The sequence below is a fragment of the Bombina bombina genome, chromosome 9, assembly GCF_027579735.1.
Source record: "Bombina bombina isolate aBomBom1 chromosome 9, aBomBom1.pri, whole genome shotgun sequence".
NCBI classification, from domain to species: domain Eukaryota; kingdom Metazoa; phylum Chordata; class Amphibia; order Anura; family Bombinatoridae; genus Bombina; species Bombina bombina.
Window position 1 is genome coordinate 273,706,550 of NC_069507.1, and position 26,240 is coordinate 273,732,789.

The following is a 26,240-nucleotide window of genomic DNA, read 5'->3' on the forward strand; positions in this document are numbered from 1 at the left end:
GAATGAAGGACACGGCAAGCATTTAGAAGTTTTGATAACCTGGCTTCCGTCAGGTAAATCTTCATTTCTACAGAATCTATAAGAGTCCCTAGAAAGGGAACTCTTGTGAGTGGTAATAGAGAACTCTTTTCTACGTTCACCTTCCACCCATGCGACCTTAGAAAAGCCAGAACTATCTCTGTATGAGACTTGGCAGTTTGGCAACTTGACGCTTGTATCAGAATGTCGTCTAGGTACGGAGCTACCGCTATGCCTCGCGGTCTTAGTACCGCCAAAAGAGAGCCCAGAACCTTTGTAAAGATTCTTGGAGCCGTAGCTAACCCGAAGGGAAGAGCTACAAATTGGTAATGCCTGTCTAGGAAGGCAAATCTTAGATACCGGTAATGATTCTTGTGAATCGGTATGTGAAGATAGGCATCCTTTAAATCCACTGAGGTCATGTACTGACCCTCTTGGATCATGGGTAGGATGGTTCGAATAGTTTCCATTTTGAACGATGGAACTCTTAGGAATTTGTTTAAGATCTTTAAGTCCAAGATTGGTCTGAAGGTTCCCTCTTTTTTGGGAACCACAAACAGATTTGAATAGAATCCTTGCCCTTGTTCCGACCGCGGAACTGGGTGGATCACCCGCATTAGTAAGAGGTCTTGTACACAGCGTAGAAACGCCTCTTTCTTTATTTGGTTTGCTGACAACCTTGAAAGATGAAATCTCCCTTGTGGAGGAGAAGCTTTGAAGTCCAGAAGATATCCCTGAGATATGATTTCCAACGCCCAGGGATCCTGGACATCTCTTGCCCAAGCCTGGGCAAAGAGAGAAAGTCTGCCCCCCACTAGATCCGTTTCCGGATAGGAGGCCCTCACTTCATGCTGTCTTAGGGGCAGCAGCAGGTTTCCTGGCCTGCTTGCCCTTGTTCCAGGACTGGTTAGCTTTCCAGCCCTGTCTGAAGCGAGCAACAGTTCCTTTCTGTCTTGGAGCAGAGGAAGTTGATGCTGCTCCTGCCTTGAAGTTACGAAAGGCACGAAAATTAGACTGTTTAGCCTTTGGTTTGGCCCTGTCTTGAGGCAGAGCATGGCCCTTACCTCCAGTAATATCAGCGATAATTTCTTTCAAGCCGGGCCCGAATAAGGTCTGCCCTTTGAAAGGAATATTAAGCAGTTTAGATTTAGAAGTCACATCAGCTGACCAGGATTTAAGCCACAGCGCTCTGCGCGCTTGAATGGCGAATCCGGAGTTCTTAGTCGTAAGTTTGGTTAAGTGTACTACGGCATCAGAAATAAACGAATTAGCTAGCTTAAGGGCTTTAAGCTTGTTCATAATCTCATCCAATGGAGCCGTGCTAAGGGTCTCTTCCAGAGACTCAAACCAGAATGCCGCCGCAGCAGTGACAGGCGCGATGCATGCAAGGGGTTGCAATATAAAACCTTGTTGAACAAACATTTTCTTAAGGTAACCCTCTAACTTTTTATCCATTGGATCTGAAAAAGCACAGCTATCCTCCACCGGGATAGTGGTGCGCTTAGCCAGAGTAGAAACTGCTCCCTCCACCTTAGGGACCGTCTGCCATAGGTCCCGTGTGGTGGCGTCTATTGGAAACATTTTTCTAAACACAGGAGGGGGTGAAAAGGGCACACCGGGTCTATCCCACTCCTTGTTAATAATTTCTGTAAGCCTTTTAGGTATAGGAAAAATCTCAGTACACACCGGTACCGCAAAATATTTATCCAGCCTACATACTTTCTCTGGAATTGCAATCGTGTTACAATCATTCAGAGCCGCTAATACCTCCCCTAGTAATACGCGGAGGTTCTCAAGCTTAAATTTAAAGTTTGAAATCTCTGAATCCAGTTTATTTGGATCAGACCCGTCACCCACAGAATGAAGCTCTCCGTCCTCATGTTCTGCAAATTGTGACGCAGTATCAGACATGGCTCTACTATTATCAGCGCGCTCTGTTCTTACCCCAGAGTAATCGCGTTTACCTCTTAATTCTGGCAATTTAGATAGTACTTCAGTCATAACATTAGCCATGTCTTGCAAAGTGATTTGTATGGGCCGCCCTGATGTACTTGGCGCCACAATATCACGCACCTCCTGAGCGGGAGGCGAAGGTACTGACACGTGAGGAGAGTTAGTCGGCATAACTTCCCCCTCGTTGTCTGGTGATATTTTCTTAACATATAAAGTTTGACTTTTATTCAAAGTGACATCTATACATTGAGTGCACAAATTTCTATTGGGCTCCACATTGGCCTTTAAACATAGTGAACAAAGAGATTCATCTGAGTCAGACATGTTTAAACAGACTAGCAATAACACTAGCAAGCTTGGAAAAAAACTTTTAAATAAATTTACAAGCTATATAAAAAACGCTACTGCGCCTTTAAGAAACATAAAAATGTGACACAGTTGAATTAACAATGAACCAAATTAGTTAAAGCAACCAAATTTTTACAGAGAATGTATAAAGTTAGCAGAGGATTGCACCCACCAGCAAAAGGATGATTAACCCCTTAATACCCAAAACGGTTAACAGTTTAAATAATAAACGTTTTTAGCACAGTCAAACACATTGTCACAGGTCTGCTGTGACTGATTACCTCCCTCAAAACTAGTTTTGGAGACCCCTGGGCTCTGTAGAGACGTCCTGGATCATGGAGGATAGAAATAGGAAGACTGTGACTGAATTTTTACTGCGCAATAAAGCGCTAAAATAGGCCCCTCCCACTCATATTACAACAGTGGGGAAGCTCAGTAAACTGTTTTTATGCAGAAAAAAACGACAGCCATGTGGTAAAAAAATATGCCCATAAAGTTTTATCACCAAGTACCTCAGGAAAAACGATTAACATGCCAGTAAACGTTTTATAATTGAAACTTATGAAGTGTTATTAATAAGCCTGCTGCCAGTCGTTTTCACTGCAGTGAAGGCTCAAATATTACTTTAATATTGACAGATTTTTCTAAGTGAAATTCCATTCCCCAGAAAATACCTCAGTGTATGCATACATACTTATCAGCCTGATACCAGTCGCTACTACTGCATTTAAGGCTGCACTTACATTACATCGGTATTAGCAGTATTTTCTCAGTCAATTCCATTCCTTAGAAAATAATTTACTGCACATACCTCCTTGCAGGTGGGCCCTGCATGCTATCCCCTGTTCTGAAGTTACCTCACTCCTCAGAATGGCCGAGAACAGCAAGTGGATCTTAGTTACGACCGCTAAGATCATAGAAAACTCAGGCAGATTCTTCTTCTAATGCTGCCTGAGAACAAACAACACACTCCGGTGTCGTCTAAAATAACAAACTTTTGATTGAAGAAATAAAAAACTAAGTTTAAAACACCACAGTCCTCTCACACGTCCTATCTTTAGTTAGGTGCAAGAGAATGACTGGGAATGACATAGAGGGGAGGAGCTATGTAGCAGCTCTGCTTGGGTGATCCTCTTGCACTTCCTGTTAGGGAGGAGTTATAATCCCATAAGTAATGGATGACCCGTGGACTGACTACACTTAACAAGAGAAAGCAGCGTTAGGACCTGATAACGCTGCTTTTTCAGCTTAACGCACAACTCGTAATCTAGCCGATAGTCTGCTAACATCTGTTCTCAGAGGCTTATGTTCTTATCTGGTTGTCTAGTGTAACCATGCTTGCTAGTATCAACATGGTCTCAATATATTTCTTCTTATCTTATACCAAGGCCAAATGTCTACAGTTTTCTTGCCTTTTACATAAACAATTATTTGTCTCAAGTGCTGTTGTTTTCATACTGAGTATATTGCAATAAGGGGGAGTGTATGAAGACCCTCTGTGTCATACGTGATGTAAACTATATAGCCACATTGTGGGCGGTCAATAAACAGAACAGTTGTTATACTTCATTTGTGTGGGCTGACAGTCTGTTCCCAAGATCTTGTATCAGGTGCAATGCTCTTCTTTAGCTGAGGTTTAGAATACTTATTGGTGATAATGTGTGTCCAGTTCCTGTCTGTCTGTCTAATTGGTTTCACCCAAGTCCTTTATAAGGCTTGTTCAGAGGCCTATTCTTTGCATTAGCAAAGGTTATCACTGTCTGTGCAACTGCCATATTCTAATCTCTGTTATTTGGATTTCTACAGCCTTTGTCTGCATTTTTATTTGTAACCTGTCCTGGATCATTTATCTGGTACTCATCTTGTTTCCAAGTTTTGGAAGTGACTGATTCCTGTGAGTTTACCTGCTTCAGTTCTAACTTCTTTGCATCTTCTTCCTGTGTTTGTGCACAAGCAATACAAGTACCGGCTTCCTGTCTTTGTGCACAAGCTATGCAAGTGGACATTTATCAACTTTGCAACATATCACACTCCTGATGTATTACTGCACAAGTGGATATCAATGTCATTTTCAACTTGTCTGAACTCCCTATAAACTGCTGTATTATATTTTTGCTGACTACTTCACTTTGAACTGTACTTCTCACAGCCTCAGTCTTGTCTGCATTCAAGAAATCATCTGTGCTTGAAATTCACTCTGCAGCTCTTATACTCATTCCAGTGTCAAAACCAGTCCTGTTTTCTGCAGCCTTGAACTTTCTGTTTGCAACTCCTCTACAATGAATCATTGTCAACACCCATAATGTTCTCTGCAGCCTTGTTCTGTTTCTAACATATTTTCAGTTATATATTTTAGCAAGTTAAGGTTACCAACGACCTACTTACAGCAAAATAAAAATGCCACTTCTCTCTGCTTATCCTCCTTCATCTGTCCACAGCCTTTGATACTGTTGACTACCCTCTTTTGCTCCAAACCCTCCAATCCTTCGGCATCTGCAACACAGCCCTCTTGTGGTTCTCTTCCTACCTGTCAAACCGTACCTTTAGTGTAGCCTTCTCTGGGGCCTCCTCTGCCTCGTCACCACTTTCTGTCGGGGTACCGCAAGGCTCTGTCCTCGGTCCCTTACTCTTCTCAATCTACACGTCATCATTAGGTTCCCTAATAAAGTCCCATGGTTTCCAATATAATTTGTATGCCGACGACACCCAAATCTACTCTGCACAAGACCTATCTCCTTCCTTGCTAACCCGTGTCACTAACTGTCTTTCTCTTCCTGGATGTCCTCTCACTACCTAAAGCTAAATCTCTCCAAAACTGAGCTCCTTATTTTCTCCCCTTCTTCCAAAATCTCCACCCCCCAATCTCTCTATAACTGTCGACAACTCCATCATTACCCCTACCACACATGCCCGATTTCTTGGGGTCACATTTGACTCAGATCTTTCTTTCACTCCTCACATTCAGTCCTTGGCTAAAGCCTGCCGCTTCCACCTTAAAAACACCTCTAAAATTAGACATTTCCTTACACAAGACACAACTAAAATTTGAATCCACTCTCTCATCCTTTCCCGCCTCGATTACTGCAACTCTGTCCTCTCTGGTCTCCACAGCTGCTGCCTAGCTCCTTTACAATCCATAATGAATACCTCTGCCAGGCTTATCTTCCTTACACGTCGCTCTTCATCTGCTGCACCTCTCTGCCAATCCCTTCACTGGCTTCCTCTTGCCTCTAGGATTAAACACAAAATTCTCAGTCTGCCATACAAAGCCCTCAACTGCACTGCTCCCCCCTATATCTCAGACCTTGTCTTCAGATACTCTCCCTCCCGTCCCCTTCGCTCTGCTCATGACCTCGTACTCTCCTCCTCTCTTGTTACCTCATCACATTCCAATTTACAGGACTTCTCCAGACTGGCTCACATCTTGTGGAACTCTCTGCCTCGCTCCACAAGACTCTCCCCTAGTTTTGAAAGCTTTAAGCGCTCCCTAAAGACTCTACTGTTCAGGGATGCATACAACCTATACTAACCTTTCTTTCTACCAGTTCTTCTCCTCCATTGCTATCCGCTGAACCCCCTTAGCATGTAAGCCTAGAGCCCAGCTGTTTGTAGATCACCTTCTTAAGATCTGACTACTACAGTGTGACTCTTGGCAGGGCCCTCTACCCATTTAATCCCTATAATTGTTTTGTTGTACTCTGCCTTTGTTTATAGCGCTCCAGAATCTGATGGCGCTCTACAAATAACCGATAATAATAATAAGTTACATACATCCTGCATTGTTTCCAGTCTACTGATAGGAGCTGCAACTTTTCCATTCACCATCATGTAACCTGACACACAGCTCAGAGGCCAGGTGTGTTCATATCCTACCACTGCACTGAGGGTCTGCTTCCAGACTGGTATGTCTTCAGATCAAGACACTAACAAGTAATCATTGTGTATACATTCAAGCAACTTGGAAAAACTTATATGTACCATTAAGGCTTTGTGCCAAACCATCTAACCTGAAAAGGTGACCAACTATAAAAAAATAAACCTAGATGCACTCTTCCTTTGTGCTACAAAAAAAAGAATATAAATGACAGGACAACTGTTGACATAAGATCTCAATGATCATGCTGTCTACTTGGAAAACTGAATTTGGATAAATCCATGGCTCGTAATGTAACATATTTGACTCCATTCCTGGAAGAGAAAGTATATTCTTAGGACCAGAAATGACGGCTAGAGACTGAAAAATAATGGAATTTGATAAAAACTGAAGGCCATACAATCAATTTATGGCAACCAAAAAATATACAAAATCCAATGTAATCCAGCACAACAAACAAACAGGTGTGCATGCCCACAGGTCGCTGCAAAAACCTTTGGATAATACAAAAGTTCAAGAAAACGGCAGCACCACCTTGATATGCAATGAATCCTCTTTATTCTTTGTGTAGGAGCAGGTACAAAATGACTACGTTTCGGGTCACATACCCTTAGTCATGTCAATTACAACTGTGTATTACAACAACCTTAAATACCTTAACCAGGTGAACTGGCTCCTCCCCTTTAACTATTACTTATATTTTTCATTCTGGTTCAATCCAGCTCCCCCTATTGGAAGAGAAGTGAAACTTCAATACAAAATGCAACAAAACAAAATACACACATACAGATATGTAGCAGGTTAGCCTGTCAAAAAAATGTATTTTTCTGAGGAAAAAATATATTCACATTTTTTTATATTACATGAAAATACCCAGGTCAAAGTCTCTATTCATTCCTTTTAGTTTTAAATCATCTAGGGTATAAATCCAGAATAATTATTTTCTTTTTAACAGCAGTTCCCTGTCACCTCCTCTCCTGGGAACAGGGGCCCAGTCTATGACCTGAAACCTTAACTGTGAAATGTTGTGGCCTGCCTCTAAAAAATGGCAAGCCACCGGGGCTTCTATGTCCTTTCTCCTAATGCCAGATTTGTGTTGTACCATTCTATCTCTTACTCTTTGTGTCGTTTCGCCAATGTAAATTTTGGCACACGGACACTTAATCAGGTACACAACAAAGGTGGCATTACACGTAAAGTAGCCCTTAATGTTAAATCTGTTATGTCCTGTGTGTAGTCAGGATTAGAACATTCAGTTGTGTGCTGTTACCTTGTGTCTGATGTCTCTTGCACATATCACTGAGACTCTGCAGCAGGAACTTTAGATAACTTTTTATTCAGCTACAGCCACATGGCTATTTACTAGCAGGTTCCATCAGTAAAACTAACATGGCTTCTGATGATGTCACAGAGACCCAGACACACCCAGAGGGTGTGGTGAGCTGAGCTTAAAGCTGCAGCACTTCTAACATATAATGATAAAACAAGGTTAGTGCAAAGATACAGTAAAAGCTGCAGTAATCTTAACATCCCCTTTTTTCTCAAAACAAAAAATATAAAAAATAAAGAACAGACAGTGGATAATATTGTAACATGCAACAAGTAATAGACATACATGTTTATCACTAAACCATACACTTGAACTTAGAACAGTTTATCTGTATAGTCTATGCACAAGACCTAGGTTGCAGCCTAGATTTTAGTCACAGTTATGTTTTCTGCGATAAGTCCGCCTTCGGATTAGGTCATTCCTTGCTGAATAATCTCTCACTGAATCCTCACATTGCCATCTAGAAGGTGGCCTTCTGTGTCTAGAGGGCCGTAGAGTATTTGGTTCAGGAGAAATAGTCTGTGGAGGAGTACCCAATGGTTGTTGATCACCTGTGATATTTTGTTGTTTCAGTTGTGTTCATTGCATTTTCATCCTCAGAAGACTCAGGTGGGCACCACACTCCATGCCAGATATCCTCACCATCTGAATCATTGGATATTTGTGTAGCTGGTTGAGATCTATGTCTCATTTGTTCTACATGGCGGGAAACTGTACCACCAGCTTGTAGTTGAACTTTAAACATTCTGTTGCCCATGCCTTGTATTATGACAGCTGGAATCCATTTATTTGGGCCACGGTAGTTTCTAACCCATACTCTGTCATGAATGACAAATTCTGAAACGCTAGAAGTGTTCAACTCTTGCTTGGAATGTTCTGGTCTAACTTTATCTAGTGGAGTTCTCAGGCGTCTTCCAAACATTAACATTGCAGGTGATAGCCCAGTAGTGGCATGGGGAGTGTTTCGATAGTTAAACAAAAAGTTAGAAAGGGAGTTTGGATTAAATTTTGATTTGTGAGCGACAGCTAAGTGGCGTTTTAAAGTTTGTACAAATCTTTCAGCCTGTCCATTAGAGGCTGGAAAATATGGAGCTGTCTTACAGTGTTTGATGTTATTTGTAGCTAGAAATGTTTCAAATTCATGTGATATGAACTGTGGACCATTGTCTGAGACTAAAGTTTGTGGCAGTCCAAATCTTGCAAACATACTGGAAAGAACGACAATGGTTTGTTGTGTTGTAGTACTTGACATTTGAACTACTTCTAGCCACTTGGAATGAGCATCCACAGCCACCAAATACATTCGTCCATCCACTGGCCCTGCAAAATCAACATGGATTCTTGTCCAAGGTTCATTTGGCCATGGCCAAGTTTTTGAGGTGTCCCTGCTGGGATTCCGCTGTGTCTGTGCACATGCATTGCAAGCAGCTACATAAGAAGCAATATTTGTATCCAATTTAGGCCACCATAAATATTCTCGTGCTCTTTGCTTCATTTTTACTACACCCTGATGTGAGCTGTGTAGTAACTTTAATGCTAATGTTTGCAGTAAGGTCGGAATTATCACTCGTGACCCCCATAACAGACAGCCGGAGTCATGCACAATTTCCTTCTTCCTTGTAAAATATGGCTGAAGGTCAGAGCGAACTACTTTAGGCCACCCATGTTGAACAAAAGACTTGATTTCCTGTAAGGTAGAATCAGAGCATGTATAAGTAGCAATCACTTTGGAATTTAGATTTAAAGGCTGTGGAGGAGTTTCTATGATTTTAGAAGATGCTGTCATGTGATGTACCATTGGTAATCTTGAAAACATATCCACATTTGTATGATCACTGTGGCATCGATATTTAATGGAGTAGTTGTAAGACGCCAGCTGAAGTGCATAGCGCTGAAGTCGAGCAGCTGTTGTGTTGGAGATACCCTTCTGAGGGTGCAGAATGGACAAGAGTGGTTTATGATCCGTGATCAGAGTAAAAGGTCTGCCATATATATATATAAATGTGGAATTTCTTCACAGCCCAAATTATTGCTAAAGCTTCTCGATCAATCTGGGCATAATTTCTCTCAGATGGAGTTAGAGATCTGGACGCAAAAGACACAGGACGTTCAGAACCATCGGGCATAATGTGTGAAAGTACTGCGCCTAAACCATATGGTGAAGCATCGCAGGCTAGTACCAAAGGCATATTAAGGTCATAGTGGACAAGGAGTCTTGATTCCAGAAGAAGTTGCTTTGAGCGTTCAAATGCTCGTGTACATAAGTCAGTCCAGGCCCACTGGTTTTTACTATCTAAAAGGCGGTGTAGTGGATATAGTAAATGAGCCAAATTTGGTAAAAATCTGTGATAGTAATTGAGCAACCCCAAATAAGAACGTAGCTAAGATACATTAACAGGGGTGGGAGCATGAACCAGCGCTTTCACTTTTTCAGCAGTTGTGTGGAGACCATTCTTGTCCACTACATGTGCACAATATTCTAAACTCTTGCAGAAGAACTCACACTTTTCCATGTTAACTTTCAGTCCGAATTCCTGTAGGCGCTGTAAAACAGCTTCAACATTGGCTTTATGAGCAGCATCATTTTCACCAGTGATAAGCATGTCATCTAACATACAGTGGGTATGTGGAATACCTGCCAAGATCTCATCCATTATCCGTTGCCACACTGCAGGTGCTGGGGCAATGCCAAACACCATTCGCGTATACTGAAAAAGTCCTTTGTGAGTGTTGATAGTTAACAGGTGTCTGGAGTCTGGATGCACCTCTAACTGTAAGTATGCTTGATGCAAGTCAATTTTTGTAAATTTTTCACCCCCTGCCAGAGAACTAAACAATTCTTCAATCCGTGGTAAAGGATACTGATCCACAAGTAATTGAGGGTTAAGGCCCACTCTGAAATCTCCACAGATGCGAATGTCCCCATTTTTTTTTCTGACAGGAACTATTGGGGAAGCCCATTCACTGCTAGACACTGGAACAATAATCCCCTGATTTCGTAGTCTTTCTAGTTCTGCTTCAATTTTAGGTTTAAGTGCAAATGGTACAACTCTTGGTTTACAAAATTTTGGAATAGCATTTTCTTTTAGGTGAAGCTGAATCTGCTTGTCTTTCACTAAACCTAGGTACCCATCAAATACAGTCTTATATTTGTGCTTTAGTGAATTAATCCAAGTAGAATTTGAATTCCCACTTTGGTCCAGCAGTTTGTTAAGCGGTAACTGTTGTGGTAACTTTGGCATGCCCAATGCTTGGATCCAGGATCTACCAAACAAAGGTGGTCCTCCTTTGGGTAAAATGTAGAGGCGTAGCTTTTTAGTTATACCATTAAATGTCACTGTAGGTGATACACACCCAATAGGCTTTATTATTTCATTTGAATATGTTTGCATTGTGACAGCTGTTGGAACAATTGGTTGCCTTAGTCCCAGGCGGTTCCAATCAGCAGCTGTGATAACAGAGACTGCTGCTCCTGTATCAACTTCCATAATGAGAGGTTTACCATCTATATTCACCTTTGCTTGCAGTTCTGGAATTTTATTCTCAAGGCTGTAGATCTGTAATGTGTATAATGGTTTGTCTTCCTCTGAATCAGTGTGTGGTGTATCTACTTGCACATGAAAAGCTGCACGTGACTTGCTGCCTTTCTTACTTTTATCTCTGTCTAAGGAACTTCTGCACACTCTCTTTGTATGACCAATCTTCCCACACCCATAGCAGGTGCTGTTCCTAAACCTGCAGGCATTTGCTGTGTGATTTGTGTCACCACATCTGTAATAGGCTGTCTGTGACCCTTGTCTAGCTGGATACTGTTTATTTAGGTGCACACTTGTATGAAAAACATCTATTTCCTTATCACAAACTGCCTGTGCTGGGGTCTGGAGCATTTGTGTATCTTTAGCAGCAAGTTCCATGACTGTAGCTATCTCTATAGCACGCTTTAGTGTTAAATCATCCTCTGCTAATAGTCTCTTTTGTACTGTACAGTCCATGAGTCCAATAACAAACATATCACGTAAAGCAGTGTTTAAATAAACCCCAAATCTGCAGCTACTTGCTAGTTTCTTTAAACTGATCACATAAGTTTTAATGTCCTCATGCTGCAATTGCTTGCGTGTGTAAAACTTAAAGCGTTCTGATATCTCTAGAGGCTTAGGTAGGTAGTGGTCAGATAACAGGCAGATCAGGTCAGCCAGAGGTTTAGAATTAGGTTTATCTGGTGAGAGAATGTCCCTTACTGTAGTGTAAGCTGCTGAGCCTATAGTTGTCAGAAACACAGCCACTTGCTTATCAGCTCCTATGTTATTTGCTGTACAATATAGCTCAAACTGTTCAACCCATGTGTCCCATCTGTCTGTGTATGGTGCAAACACAGGTAAGGTGCCAATAAGTGCCATTATAGGGTCAGACCACAGATCCTCGTCGCCAGCTGTTATGTTCTCTGTGTAGTCAGGATTAGAACATTCAGTTGTGTGCTGTTACCTTGTGTCTGATGTCTCTTGCATATATCACTGAGACTCTGCAGCAGGAACTTTAGATAACTTTTTATTCAGCTACAGCCACATGGCTATTTACTAGCAGGTTCCATCAGTAAAACTAACATGGCTTCTCATGATGTCACAGAGACCCAGACACACCCAGAGGGTGTGGTGAGCTGAGTTTAAAGCTGCAGCACTTCTAACATATAATGATAAAACAAGGTTAGTGCAAAGATACAGTAAAAGCTGCAGTAATCTTAACAAAATCTTTTACCTGTAATAGGATGTGAAAAGCTGTCACCTTTAATAACACTATTGCAGCTGGAACAACATGGGAAAGTGCCTTTTTTTGTGCACTCAATGGATCCCTGAAAGAATTTGTACATACTTTAAATCTGAACTCTGGGTATATTAAGTTCACCCTCTCATATAGTGAGGAAAGTGTTAACTTTTTGGACACAAAAGTTTATAAACAGAAGGGTTCTTTGTTTACAGATCTTTATCATAAAGAAACAGATTGTAATACTATGTTACACTACACTACAGTTCACCTGGTTAAGGTATTTAAGGTTGTTGTAATACACAGTTGTAATTGACATGACTAAGGGTATGTGACCTGAAACATAGTCATTTTGTACCTGCTCCTACACAAAGAATTAAGAGGATTCATTGCATATCAAGGTGGTGCTGCCGTTTTCTTGAACTTTTGTATTAACCAAAAAATATACCTACTAGCTGCCATTCCATCTGAAAAAAATCTGTCTTAATATTTTTGAACCCTGAACATGAACACAACAGATAGAGATGGCACAACACTGTTCCCCACAAAAAGCACCCACTAAAAGGTATTGGGGAGAAGACTGCACAACACTTTGCCTACAGTATTAGACTAGAAATACTATTTCCAATTTGAATTTCACATTCGAATAGAATATTACATTCGAATCGAATATCACATTTATTAAACACAGTTGTAAACTAGAAATACTATTTTGAATTCGAATGTCACATTCGAATTCGAATGTCACATTCGAATTAGAATGTCACATTCGAATTCGAATGTCACATTCGAATTAGAATATTACATTTAAAAAATACAGTATTTGTGACATTCAAATTCGAATGTCACATTCAAATTCAAATATTACATTTAAAACACAGTATTAGACCAGAAATACCAATTCAAATTCGAATGTGACATTCGAATGTAGCCTTCAAATTTGAATACTACATTTATTAAACACTGTTGTAGACTAGAAATACTATTTCAAATTTGAATGTCACATTTGAATATTACATTTCGAAATTGAATGAATACATAGCTAAACATTCTATTATTCGAACGAATATTTTCGAATTTTATTGAAAATTTCCGAAAACGAAAATTTGAAAATAGAATATTATATAAACATTCGAAATTTGATTTGAACGAACGAATGTATCAAAATTCGTTTTAAATTTCACATTTTTAGAAACATTCGCCCATCCCTAGTATATAGTCAGCATCTAGTATTGGAACTGAATCATTGTCTGTGTATATAAACAGGATCTAGTATGGGAACTGAATCCTTTTCTGTGTATATAGTCACCATCTAGTATTGGAACTGAATGCTTGTCTGTTTATATAGGCAGGATCTAGTATTGGAACTAAATCCTTGTCTGTGTGTATATAGGCAGGAACTAGTATTGGAACTGAATCCTTGTCTGTGTATATAGGCAGGATCTAGTATTGGAACTGAATCCTTATCTGTGTATATAGGCAGGATCTAGTATTGGAACTGAATCCTTGTCTGCGTATATAGGCAAGATCTAGTATTGGAGCTGAATCTTTGTCTGTGTATATAGACAGGATCTAGTATTGGAACTGAATCTTTGTCTGAGTATATAGGCAGGATCTATTATTGGAACTGAATCCTGGTCTGTGTATATAGGCAGGATTTAGTATAGGAACTGAATCCTTGTCTGCGTTTATAGGCATGATCTAGTATTGGAACTGAATCCTTGTCTGTGTATATAGGCAGGATCTAGTATTGAAACTGAATCCTTGTCTGCGTATATAGGCATGATCTAGTATTGGAACTGAATCCTTGTCTGCGTATATAGGCAGGAACTAGTATTGGAGCTGAATCCTTGTCTGCATATATAGGCAGGATCTAGTATTGGAACTGAATCCTTGTCTGCGTTTATAGGCATGATCTAGTATTGGAACTGAATCCTTGTCTGTGTATATAGGCAAGATCTAGTATTGGAACTGAATCCTTGTCTGCGTATATAGGCAGGAACTAGTATTGGAGCTGAATCCTTGTCTGCATATATAGGCAGGATCTAGTATTGGAACTGAATCCTTGTCCGCGTATATAGGCAGGATCTGGTATTGGAACTGAATACTGGTCTGTGTATATAGGCAGGATTTAGTATTGGAACTTAATCCTTTTCTGTGTATATAGGCATGATCTCGTATTGGAACTGAATCTTTGTCTGAGTATATAGGCAGGATCTAGTATTGGAACTGAATCCTTGTCTGCGTATATAGGCAAGATCTAGTATTGGAACTGAATCCTTGTCTGCGTATATAGGCAGGAACTAGTATTGGAGCTGAATCCTTGTCTGCATATATAGGCAGGATCTAGTATTGGAACTGAATCCTTGTCTGTGTATATAGGCAGGATCTGGTATTGGAACTAAATCCTTGTCTGCGTATATAGGCAGGATCTGGTATTGGAACTAAATACTGGTCTGTGTATATAGGCAGGATTTAGTATTGAAACTGAATCCTTTTCTGCGTATATAGGCATGATCTAGTATTGGAACTGAATCCTTGTCTGTGTATATAGGATTGATCTAGTATTGGAACTGAATCCTCATCTGCGTATATAGGCAGGATCCAGTATTGGAACTGAATCCTTGTCTGGGTATATAGGGAGGATCTAGCATTGGAGCTGAATCCTTGTCTGTTTATATAGGCAGGATCTAGTATTGGAACTGAATTCTTGTCTGCGTATATAGGCAGGATCTAGTATTGGAACTGAATCCTTGTCTGTGTATATAGGCAAGATCTAGCATTGGAGCTGAATCCTTGTCTGTGTATATAGGCAGGATCGAGTATTGGAACTGAATCCTTGTCTGGGTATATAGGCAGGATCGAGTATTGGAACTGATTCCTTGTCTGTGTATATACACTGGATCGAGTTTTGGAAAAGAATCCTTGTCTGCGTATAAAGGCATGATCTAGTATTGGAACTGAATCCTTGTCTGCGTAAATAGGCAGGATCTAGTATTAGAACTGAATCCTTGTCTGTGTATATATGCAGGATCTCGTTTTGGAACTGAATCCTTGTCTGCGTATATATGCAGGATCTAGTATTGGAACTGAATCCTTGTCTACGTATATATGCAGGATCTAGTATTGGATCTGAATCCTTGTCTGTGTATATAGGCAGGATCTCGTATTGGAACTGAATCCTTGTCTGCGTATATAGGCAGGATCTTATATTGGAACTGAATCCTTGTCTGCGTTTATAGGCATGATCTAGTATTGGAACTGAATCCTTGTCTGCGTATATAGGCATGATCTAGTATTGGAACTGAATCCTTGTCTGCGTATATAGGCATGATCTAGTATTGGAACTGAATCCTTGTCTGCGTATATAGGCAGGAGCTAGTATTTAGTGGCCCTCTCTGCATCAGTGGGTAAAAAAGGGGATTGCAGTGATGCCTCAATATCGAGGCATCACTACAATACCCTGGAAGCGTCTGGAAGCGATCACGATCGCTTCCAGCGCTTCAAACACGAGAGAATGAACCAGGCACCTCCTTGGTTATTAAGGGTACTTTTTTGTAGGATGTACCTGGCACGTCCTCGGTCGTTAAGGGGTTAATAAATGTAAATATTGAAATTCAAATGCTACATTTGAATTTGAATGTCACATTCAAATTCTAAATAGTATTTCTAGTCTAATACTGATTTTTAAATGTAATATTCAACTTCGAGTGCTACATTCGAATTCCAAATAGTATTTTTAGTCTACAACTGTGTTTAATAAATGTAATATTCGAATTTGAATGCTAAATTCAAATTTGAATGTCACATTCGAATTCAAAATAGTATTTCTAGTCTAATAATGTGTTTTTATAAATGTAATATTCGAATTTGAATGTCACATTTGAATTTGAAATAGTATTTCTAGTCTAATACTCGGCTAGATTACGAGTTGTGCGTTAAGGTGAAAAAGCAGCGTTAAGAGGTCCTAACGCTGCTTTTTTATGCCCGCTGCTATTACGAGTCTTGCAGGTATAGGTGTACCGCACACTTCTTTGGCCTTACCGCAAAACGACTTACATAAACTTTGTAAAGTCTTTTCTTCTGTTAAGTGTGATCAGTCCACGGGTCATCATTACTTCTGGGATATTAACTCCTCCCCAACAGGAAGTGCAAGAGGATTCACCCAGCAGAGCTGCATATAGCTCCTCCCCTCTACGTCACCCCCAGTCATTCTCTTGCACCCAACGACTAGATAGGAGGTGTGAGAGGGCTATGGTGATTATACTTAGTTTTATATCTTCAATCAAAAGTTTGTTATTTTAAAATAGCACCGGAGTGTGTTATTACCTCTCTGGCAGAGTTTGAAGAAGAATCTACCAGAGTTTTTGCTATGATTTTAGCCGGAGTAGTTAAGATCATATTGCTGTTTCTCGGCCATCTGAGGAGAGGTAATCTTCAGATCAGGGGACAGCGGGCAGATGAATCTGCATAGAGGTATGTAGCAGCTTTTATTTTCTGACAATGGAATTGATGAGAAAATCCTGCCATACCGATATAATGTCATGTATGTATACTTTACACTTCAGAGAATTACACTGTAAGAAGTACATAAAGCTGTTTAATAACTAGAAATTATGTTTAACGTTTTTGCTGGAATGTAAAATCGTTTTCATTTGCTGAGGTACTGAGTGAATAAATGTTTGGGCACCATTTTTCCACTTGGCAGTTGCTTAAATCTGTTTTTTCTGTCAGTTTCTGTTCTCCCTCACTGCTGTGTGTGAGGGGGAGGGGCGGTTTTGGCGCCTTTTTCTATGCATCAGTTATTTCAGTCAGCAGCTCATTGTATTTCCTGCATGATCCGGTTCATCTCTACAGAACTCAGGGGTCTTCAAACTTATTTGAGGGAGGTAATTTCTCTCAGCAGAGCTGTGAGAATTATAGTTGACTGTGATAAAAAAACATTTATTCTGTAATTGTTTCCTGCTTTCAGAATTTGTTATCTTTGCTATTGGGATAAACCTTTGCTAAAGTTGTGTTGTTTACAAGGATTGAGGCTATAACTGTTTCAATTTATTAATTTTCAACTGTCATAGATTTTCTGTGCTTCTTAAAGGCACAGTACGTTTTTAATTGAATTGTATTCCAATTTGCAAGTTTATTTGCTAGTGTGTTAAACATGTCTGATTCAGAGGATGATACCTGTGTCATTTGTTGCAATGCCAAAGTGGAGCCCAATAGAAATTTATGTACTAACTGTATTGATGCTACTTTAAATAAAAGTCAATCTGTACAAATTGAACAAATTTCACCAAACAACGAGGGGAGAGTTATGCCGACTAACTCGCCTCACGTGCCAGTACCTGCATCTCCCGCTCGGGAGGTGCGTGATATTGTAGCGCCGAGTACATCTGGCCGGCCATTACAAATCACATTACAGGATATGGCTTCTGTTATGACTGAAGTTTTGGCTAAATTACCAGAACTAAGGGGTAAGCGTGATCACTCTGGGGTAAGAACAGAGTGCGCTGATAATATTAGGGCCATGTCAGATACTGCGTCACAGGTTGCAGAACATGAGGACGGAGAACTTCATTCTGTGGGTGACGGTTCTGATCCAAACAGACTGGATTCAGATATTTCAAATTTTAAATTTAAACTGGAAAACCTCCGTGTATTACTAGGGGAGGTGTTAGCGGCTCTGAATGATTGTAACACAGTTGCAATACCAGAGAAAATGTGTAGGTTGGATAAATATTTTGCGGTACCGACGAGTACTGAGGTTTTTCCTATACCTAAGAGAATTACTGAAATTGTTTCTAAGGAGTGGGATAGACCCGGTGTGCCGTTCTCACCCCCTCCGATATTTAGAAAAATGTTTCCAATAGACGCCACCACACGGGACTTATGGCAAACGGTCCCTAAGGTAGAGGGAGCAGTTTCTACTTTAGCTAAGCGTACCACTATCCCGGTGGAGGATAGCTGTGCCTTTTCAGATCCAATGGATAAAAAATTAGAGGGTTACCTTAAGAAAATGTTTGTTCAACAAGGTTTTATATTGCAACCCCTTGCATGCATTGCGCCGATCACGGCTGCAGCGGCGTTCTGGATTGAGTCTCTGGAAGAGAACATTAGTTCAGCTACTCTGGACGACATTACGGACAGGCTTAGAGTCCTTAAACTAGCTAATTCATTCATTTCGGAGGCCGTAGTACATCTAACTAAACTTACGGCGAAGAATTCAGGATTCGCCATTCAGGCACGCAGGGCGCTGTGGCTAAAATCCTGGTCAGCTGATGTTACTTCTAAGTCTAAATTGCTTAATATACCTTTCAAAGGGCAGACCTTATTCGGGCCCGGGTTGAAAGAGATTATCGCTGACATTACAGGAGGTAAAGGCCATGCCCTGCCTCAGGACAAAGCCAAAACTAAGACTAGACAGTCTAATTTTCGTTCCTTTCGTAATTTCAAAGCAGGAGCAGCATCAACTTCCTCTGCACCAAAGCAGGAAGGAGCTGTTGCTCGCTACAGACAAGGCTGGAAACCTAACCAGTCCTGGAACAAGGGCAAGCAGACCAGGAAACCTACTGCTGCCCCTAAAACGTCATGAATTGAGGGCCCCCGATCCGGGATCGGATCTAGTGGGGGGCAGGCTTTCTCTCTTCGCCCAGGCTTGGGCAAGAGATGTCCAGGATCCCTGGGCGCTAGAAATAATATCTCAGGGATACCTTCTGGACTTCAAATCCTCTCCTCCAAGAGAGAGATTTCATCTGTCAAGGTTGTCAACAATCCAGACAAAGAAAGAGGCGTTTCTACGCTGCGTACAAGAGCTCTTGTTAATGGGAGTAATCCACCCAGTTCCACGATCGGAACAGGGACAGGGGTTTTACTCAAATCTGTTTGTGGTTCCCAAAAAAGAGGGAACTTTCAGACCAATCCTGGACTTAAAGATCCTAAACAAATTTCTAAGAGTTCCATCGTTCAAGATGGAAACTATTCGAACAATTTTGCCCATGATCCAAGAGGGTCAGTACATGACCACAGTGGATTTAAAGGATGCTTACCTTCACATACCGATTCACAGAAATCATTACCGGTATCTAAGGTTTGCCTTTCTAGACAGGCATTACCAATTTGTAGCTCTTCCATTCGGATTGGCTACGGCTCCAAGAATCTTCACAAAGGTTCTGGGCACTCTTCTGGCGGTACTAAGACCGCGAGGAATTTCAGTAGCTCCGTACCTAGACGACATACTGATACAAGCTTCAAGCTTTCAAACTGCCAAATCTCATACAGAGTTAGTACTGGCATTTCTAAGGTCACATGGATGGAAGGTGAACGAAAAGAAAAGTTCACTCGTTCCACTCACAAGAGTTCCCTTCCTGGGGACTCTTATAGATTCTGTAAAAATGGAGATTTACCTGACAGAGGACAGGTTAACAAGACTTCAAAGTGCTTGCCGCACCCTTCATTCCATTCAACACCCGTCAGTGGCTCAATGCATGGAGGTAATCGGCTTAATGGTAGCGGCAATGGACATAGTACCCTTTGCTCGCCTACACCTCAGACCACTGCAACTGTGCATGCTAAGTCAGTGGAATGGGGATTACTCAGACTTATCCCCTTCTCTGAATCTGGATCAAGAGACCAGAAATTCTCTTCTTTGGTGGCTTTCTCGGCCACATCTGTCCAGGGGGATGCCATTCAGCAGACCAGACTGGACAATTGTAACAACAGACGCCAGCCTTCTAGGTTGGGGTGCCGTCTGGAATTCTCTGAAAGCTCAGGGACAATGGAGTCAGGAGGAGAGTCTCCTGCCAATAAACATTCTGGAATTGAGAGCAGTTCTCAATGCCCTCCTGGCTTGGCCCCAGTTGACAACGCGGGGTTTCATCAGGTTTCAGTCGGACAACATCACGACTGTAGCTTACATCAACCATCAGGGAGGGACACGAAGCTCCCTAGCTATGATGGAAGTATCAAAGATAATTCGCTGGGCAGAGTCTCACTCTTGCCACCTGTCAGCAATCCACATCCCGGGAGTGGAGAACTGGGAGGCGGATTTCTTAAGTCGTCAGACTTTTCATCCGGGGGAGTGGGAACTTCATCCGGAGGTCTTTGCCCAAATACTTCAACGTTGGGGCAAACCGGAGATAGATCTCATGGCGTCTCGACAGAACGCCAAGCTTCCTCGTTACGGGTCCAGATCCAGGGATCCAGAAGCAGTCCTGATAGATGCCCTGACAGCACCTTGGGACTTCAGGATGGCTTACGTGTTTCCACCCTTCCCGATGCTTCCTCGATTGATTGCCAGAATCAAACAAGAGAGAGCATCAGTGATTCTAATAGCACCTGCGTGGCCACGCAGGACTTGGTATGCAGATCTGGTGGACATGTCATCCTGTCCACCTTGGTCTCTACCTCTGAAACAGGACCTTCTGATTCAGGGTCCCTTCAAACATCAAAGTCTAACTTCTCTGAAGCTGACTGCTTGGAAATTGAACGCTTGATTTTATCAAGACGTGGGTTTTCTGAGTCAGTTATTGATACCTTAATACAGGCTAGGAAACCTGTTACCAGAAAGATTTACCATAAGATATGGCGTAAATACCTATATTGGTGTGAATCCAAAGGTTACTCTTGGAGTAAGGTTAGGATTCCTAGGATATTGTCTTTTCTACAAGAAGGTTTAGAAAAGGGTTTATCCGCTAGTTCATTAAAGGGACAGATCTCAGCTCTGTCCATTCTGTTACACAAACGTCTGTCAGAAATTCCTGACGTCCAGGCTTTTTGTCAGGCTTTGGCCAGGATTAAGCCTGTGTTTAAAACGGTTGCTCCACCATGGAGTTTAAACCTTGTTCTTAATGTTTTACAGGGCGTTCCGTTTGAACCCCTTCATTCCATTGATATAAAGTTGTTATCTTGGAAAGTTCTATTTTTAATGGCTATTTCCTCGGCTCGAAGAGTCTCTGAGTTATCAGCCTTACATTGTGATTCTCCTTATTTGATTTTTCATTCGGATAAGGTAGTTCTGCGTACTAAACCTGGGTTCTTACCTAAGGTAGTTACTAACAGGAATATCAATCAAGAGATTGTTGTTCCTTCTTTATGCCCAAATCCTTCTTCGAAGAAGGAACGTCTACTGCACAACCTGGATGTAGTCCGTGCTCTAAAATTTTACTTACAGGCAACTAAGGAATTTCGACAAACGTCTTCTCTGTTTGTCGTTTACTCTGGGCAGAGGAGAGGTCAAAAAGCTTCTGCTACCTCTCTTTCTTTTTGGCTTCGTAGCATAATTTGTTTAGCTTATGAGACTGCTGGACAGCAGCCTCCTGAAAGGATTACAGCTCATTCCACTAGAGCTGTGGCTTCTACTTGGGCCTTTAAGAATGAGGCCTCTGTTGAACAGATTTGCAAGGCTGCAACTTGGTCTTCGCTTCATACTTTTTCCAAATTTTACAAATTTGACACTTTTGCTTCATCGGAGGCTATTTTTGGGAGAAAGGTTCTTCAGGCAGTGGTTCCTTCTGTATAAAGAGCCTGCCTATCCCTCCCGTCATCCGTGTACTTTTGCTTTGGTATAGGTATCCCAGAAGTAATGATGACCCGTGGACTGATCACACTTAACAGAAGAAAACATAATTTATGCTTACCTGATAAATTCCTTTCTTCTGTAGTGTGATCAGTCCACGGCCCGCCCTGTTTTAAGGCAGGTAATATTTTTTAATTTATACTCCAGTCACCACTTCACCCTTGGCTTTTCCTTTCTCGTTGGTCCTTGGTCGAATGACTGGGGGTGACGTAGAGGGGAGGAGCTATATGCAGCTCTGCTGGGTGAATCCTCTTGCACTTCCTGTTGGGGAGGAGTTAATATCCCAGAAGTAATGATGACCCGTGGACTGATCACACTACAGAAGAAAGGAATTTATCAGGTAAGCATAAATTATGTTTTTTCTATGGGACTTCCATAGCGCCGGTATCACGAGTCTGTCCTGGGGGGCCAAAAAGTGAGCGGTACACCCTACCCCGTCAAGAGTCTTAACGCATTCAAAAGTCAGTAGTTATGAGTTTTATGGTACAACGCCGTAACATAAAACTCATAACTAAAGTGCTAAAAAGTACACTAACACCCATAAACTATCTATTAACCCCTAAACCGAGGCCCTCCTGCATCGCAAATACTAAAATAAAATTTGTAACCCCTAATCTGCCGCTCCGGACATCACCGCCACCTACATTATACTTATGAACCCCTAATCTGCTGCCCCCAACATCGCGGCCACCTACATTATATTTATTAACCCCTAATCTGCCGCCCCCAATGTCGCCGCAACCTACCTACACTTATTAACCCCTAATCTGCCACCCCCAGCGTCGCTACCACTATACTAAATGTATTAACCCCTAAACCTAAGTCTAACCCTAATCCTAACACCCCCTAACTTAAATATAATTTAAATAAATCTAAATAAAATTCCTATAATTAACTAAATTATTACTATTTAAAGGGACACTGAACCCAATTTTTTTCTTTGGTGATTCAGATTGAGCATGCAATTTTAAGCAACTTTCTAATTTACTCCTATTATCATTTTTTCTTCGTTCTCTTGCTATCTTTATTTGAAAAAGAAGGCATCTAAGCTTTTTTTTTTTGTTTAGTACCCTGGACAGCACTTGTTTATTGGTAGGTAAATTTATCCACCAATCAGCAAGAACAACCCAGGTTGTTCACCAAAAATGAGCCGGCATCTAAAATTACATTCTTGCTTTTCAAATAAAGATACCAAGAGAATGAAGAAAAATTGATAATAGGAGTAAATTAGAAAGTTGCTTAAAATTGCATGCTCTATCTGAATCATTTGGGTTCAGTGTTTCTTTAAATCGAAATATTTACCTATAAAATAAACCCTAAGCTACTAAGCTAGCTACAATATAACTAATGCAACCATTTTACCACCAATCTATGCCAAAGTTTGGGGGGGAAAAAAATAATTAGATTTTTTGACAAAATAGCAATTTAAGAATACATTTACTGATAATGTTAAGGGTTACTGCCAAATAACACCCTAATATGTCTTCAGCAGCATCTCCTGGGTACAGTGATACCCACCCATGTATAGGTGTGTCGGGTTCTCTGGGGGCTAAAAGCCCTTATTTTTAGAGCGCCCATTCCAGTTTTTCAACTTGGAATTTTCACATTGGTCATCATGCACCCATGTCCTATTTGGGACTTTTCTGAAGCTGGCCAATGGAATTTACCCAAACCATATATTTTTGAGAAGTAGACCCCCTAGGGTATTTCAAATGCTGGTATTTTAACACTTTCCATGCACTAATTCAACCACCAGTCTTTGTCGAACTTTTGGGTAGTCATTTTTTTGTGTTATTTTTCACACACATTGTACTTTAGGCATGGATTCTTAGTTCCTGTTATGTGTTACTGCCAAAAAGCACCTCAATATGTGTTCAACAACATCTCCTGAGTACAGTGATACCACCCATGTATAGGTGTGTCGGGTTCTCTGGGGGCTAAAAGGTCTTATTTTTAGGAAGCGCATTTCATTTTTTTTACTTGGAATTTTCACATCGGTCATCATGCACCCATGTCCTATTTGGGACATTTCTGAAGCTGGCCAATTAAATTTACCCCCATCAAACCATATATTTTTGAAAAGTAGACATCCTAGGGTATTTCAAATGCAGGTATTTTAACACTTTCCATGCACTAATTCAAGCACTAGTCTTTGTCAAACTATTGGGCATTCATTTCTTTGTGTTATTTTTCACATACATTGTACTTTAGACATGGATTCACAGCTCCTGTTATGTGTTACTACCAAAGATGACATCAATATGTGGTCACCAACATCTCCTGAGTTCAGTGATACCACCTATGCATAGGTTTGGTGGCTTGTTTGGGGGGTCCAATGCCAAATGTCTGACATGCGTTTGTGATTTTTTTTTCACATTTAACATATTTTCTTTGCCTATCGTCTTTTTTTGGGGGTCTTTTAACGTACCCCAATTTATTTGTTTTCCATGAATGTGCATATATTTGAAAAGTTGACACCCCAATGTATTATATATGGAGTGCTTTGATGACTTTGATGCAACCGTTTTAGCCCAAAAAATTGGAGAAAATGTATGGTGGTAATTTTTCAATTTTCAGTTTTACAGACACATTGCTTTTTGACTATGATTTAGGAGAGACTGCTGTAAGTTATTGCAAAAGAATACTTCAGGTTGTTTTCTGCAAGGCACCCTGAGAACACCTATGTCCCCCATGCATAGGTTTGCCAGGATTTTGGGAAGGTTATGTTACAATTTTATGACTTGTGATTTTAGTTATTAAAAATGAGAGTATTTCTTCTGATTAGTGATGTCGCGAACTGTTCGCCGGAGAACAGTTCACGGCGATCTTAGCTTGTTTGCGTTCGCTGCGGCGGGTGAACATATGCGATGTTCGATCCGTCCCCTATTCGTCATCATTGAGGAAACTTTGACCATGTATCTCACTGTCTGCAGACACATTTGAGCCAATCAGCAGCAGACACTCCCTCACAGACCCTCCCAGCTCCTGGGCAGCAGCCATTTTAGATTCATTACGATCCTGCATTGTTAGTGAGAGGAGGTTTAGTGCTGCTGCTGATATTATAGGGAAATAGATAGCTAGGCTAGTGTATTTAGTGTCCACTACAGTCCTGAAGGACTCATCTAATCTCTGCTGTAAGGACAGCACCCCAAAAAGCCCTTTTTAGGGCTAGAACTTCAATCGTTTTTTTATTTTTTTTATTTGTAATTTTATTTGCATTTGCCTGCCTGTCAGCCTGTGTGTGAGGCTCACAGCATATACTGTGATTAGTGCCACCACTGATATCTGCTTAACATTAGGGTAAATTTAAAAAAATCATTTTGCTAGTGTTATCTAATTTCATTTTCTATCAGGCCTGTGTGTGAGGCCCACATCATATACTGTGATTAATAGCTCTGTTTTCCACCACTTATATCTGGTGTAATATTAGTGTAAATGTTTTAAAAAAAACTTTTACATCAGTCCTCTTCTAGTGTTATTTAATTTTAGTTGCCAGGCCAGGCTGCCACTAGTGCCAGCCTGTGTGTCAGGCTGCCAGCATATACTGTGCCTACTTCCATCCTCAGTGCCACCACTCCTATCTGTTGTAACATTAGTGTAACTTTTTTTTAAAAAAACTTTTACATCAGTCTGCTAGTGTTATTTAATTGCAGTTGCCTGTCTGCCAGCGTGTGTGCCAGGCCCACTTGCCAACTAGTGCCACCAATCATATTTGTTATAACAGTAGTGTAAATATTTAAAAAAAAAACTTTTTTGACTGTGAATTATCACTCTGCTAGTGCAATTGAATTGCACTTGCCTGCCTGCCAGCGTGTGTGCCAGGCTCACTTGCCAACTAGTGCCACCAATCATATTTGTTATAACAGTAGTGTAAATATTTTTTAAAAAAACTTTTTTGACTGTGAAACACCAGTCTGCTAGTGTCATCTAATTGAAGTTGCCTGCCTGCCAGCGTGTGTGCCAGGCCCACTTGCCAACTAGTGCCACCAATCATATTTGTTGTAACAGTAGTGTAAATATTTAAAAAAAAAACTTTTTTGACTGTGAAACATCAGTCTGCTAGTGTAATCTAATTGCAGTTGCCTGCCTGCCAGTGTGTGTGCCAGGCTCACTTGCCAACTAGTGCCACCAATCATATTTGTTTTAACAGTAGTGTAAATATTTAATAAAAAAAACTTTTTTGACTGTGAAACATCAGTCTGCTAGTGTCATCTAATTAAAGTTGCCTGCCTGCCAGCGTGTGTGCCAGGCCCACTTGCCAACTAGTGCCACCAATTATATTTGTTATAACAGTATTGTAAATATTTAAAATAAAAACTTTTTTGACTGTGAATCATCAGTCTGCTAGTGCAATTGCATTGCAGTTGCCTGCCTGCCAGCGTGTGTGC